We start from the raw sequence: 2420 nt of genomic DNA on the forward strand, positions 1-2420 counted from the left end.
TTTGGACAACTGACGGTTCATCTTGTTGCTTAGATTAGGTACTTTTCTTTTTATTTTTCAGAATTTTTAAGAATGAATTCTAGAGTTTCAAGATGATGTTCTTATCATCACAAAAGCTGATTGATTCTCATCAATTTAGCTGCTAAATGTAATGTCCTGCTGAAGCTTGGCCAGCCATGTCTAATCTTTTTAGACTAAAGCTTTAGACTAACATTGCATGATTCCTTGAATTCTTATTAAAAGTTTTGAATCCCTTTATTTTCTTTTCCATATAAGTTTCGAAAATCACAAAAAAAAATTTTATAAAACCATAAAAACCAAAAATATTTTATGTTTCTTGTTTGAGTCTAGTATCAATTTTTAAGTTTTGTGTCAATTGCATGTCTTTATTCTTCTTGCATTTTTCGAAAACATGCATTATGTTCTTCATTAATCTTCAAGTTGTTCTTGATGATTTGATTGCTCTGATCTTTAAATTCTCTTATTTTGTATGTTTTATTATTTCCCATATGCATTCTCAATTTGATTAGTGTCTCTTATATGAAAATTTTTAAGTTTGGTGTCTTGCATGCATTGGTTGTTTAATCTTAGTTGCATTCTTTTAACTATTGTTTCTCATCATTTAAAAATTCAAAAAAAAATTTGAAGTTGTGTCTTTTCAAGTCAATAACATAGAGAATTGAAGATTCAGAACATTCAGCAGAGGAATTAAACAGAAAAAGCTGGGCGTTCAAAATGCCCAATAAAGAAGGAAAACTGGCGTTTAAACGCCAGCCAGGGTACCTGGCTGGGTGTTTAACGCCCAAAAAGGTAGGATTGTGGGCGTTAAACGCCAGAATGGATGCCATTCTGGGCATTTAATACCAGGATGACACTAGAGGGAAGATTTTGTTTTTAATTCAAATTTTTTTCAAATCTTCATAATTTTTCAAAATCAAATCTTTTTCAAATCATATCTTTTCAATCATATCTCTTCAAAATCAATTTCTTTCCATTTTTTATTTATTACTATTTTCAAAAATCCTTGCTAAAATTAATGATTTACTTCAAAATTTTCAAGTTGTTACTTGCCTATTAAGAAAGGATCAAATTTTAAATTAAGAATCATATCTTTTAATTTCTTGTTAGTCAAGTAATCAACTTTAATTTTAAAAACTTTCTTTTTTTAATTTGATTTTCAATCATATCTTTTCAATCACATCTTTTTCAAACTTAACTCTCAATCATATCTTTTTGATTTCTAATTTCAAAATCTTTTTCAAAAATCACTTAATTTCTTTCCCAATCTTAGTTTTCGAAAATCATCAATCAAATTTTCAAAAATTTCTTTTAATTATTTTAAAATCTTTTAATTAAATTTCAAAAATTCTTCCCCTCTTCTCACATCATTCTATTTAAGGGACTAACACTCCTCCTCAAGGTGCAATTCAAACTCTATCCCTCTTGATAAGTTCGAATTCTCTTCTATCTACATCCTCCTTCTATTCTTCTTTTCCTCTGACACCTCAAGGAATCTCTATACTATGACATAGAGGATTCCCTACTTTCTTGTTCTCTTCTCTTTCATATGAGCAGGAACAAAGATAAAGACATACTTGTTCAAGCTGATCCTGAACCTGAAAGGACCTTAAAGAGAAAGCTAAGAGAAGCTAAAGCACAATTCTCTCTAGAGGGCCTAACAGAGCTTTTCAAGGAAGAAGAAACCATGGCAGCCGAAAACAACAATGCAAGGAAGGTGCTTGGTGACTTTACTACACCTACTCCCGACTTCTATGGGAGAAGCATCTCAATCCTTGCCATTGGAGCAAACAATTTTGAGCTTAAGCCTCAATTAGTTTCTCTAATGCAACAGAATTGCAAGTTTTATGGACTTCCATTGGAAGATCCTCATCAGTTCTTAGCTGAATTCTTGCAAATCTGTGACATTGTCAAGACCAATGGGGTTGACCCTAAAGTCTATAGACTTATGCTCTTTCCTTTTGCTGTAAGAGACAGAGCTAGGACATGGTCGGATTCACAACCTAAAGAAAGCCTGAACTCTTGGGAAAAGCTAGTCAATGCCTTATTGGCAAAGTTCTTTCCACCTCAAAAATTGAGCAAGCTTAGAGTGGAAATCCAAACCTTCAGATAGAAGGAAGGTGAATCCTTCTATGAAGCTTGGGAAAGATACAAGCAATTGATCAAAAGGTGTCCTTCTGACATGCTTTCTGAATGGAGCATCATAGGTATCTTCTATGATGGTCTGTCTGAACTATCCAAGATGTCATTGGATAGCTCTGCTGGAGGATCTCTTCATCTGAAGAAGACGCTTGCAGAAGCTCAGGAACTCATTGAAATGGTTTCAAATAACCAATTCATGTACACTTCTGAAAGGAATCCTGTGAATAATGGGACAACTCAGAAGAAAGGAGTTCTTGAGA

General features: G+C 32.9%; 1 non-coding gene across 1 annotated transcript; it reads right to left on the reverse strand.

Moving 5' to 3' along the window:
* Nucleotides 1-2098: 2098 nt before the first annotated feature.
* Nucleotides 2099-2206, reverse strand: LOC112760461 (small nucleolar RNA R71). Its single transcript, XR_003180900.1, has one exon. It is a non-coding gene; the product is annotated as a small nucleolar RNA R71 (small nucleolar RNA).
* Nucleotides 2207-2420: the final 214 nt, after the last annotated feature.

Source organism: Arachis hypogaea, chromosome 16 (assembly GCF_003086295.3).
Source record: "Arachis hypogaea cultivar Tifrunner chromosome 16, arahy.Tifrunner.gnm2.J5K5, whole genome shotgun sequence".
In the NCBI taxonomy this organism is placed as follows: domain Eukaryota; kingdom Viridiplantae; phylum Streptophyta; class Magnoliopsida; order Fabales; family Fabaceae; genus Arachis; species Arachis hypogaea.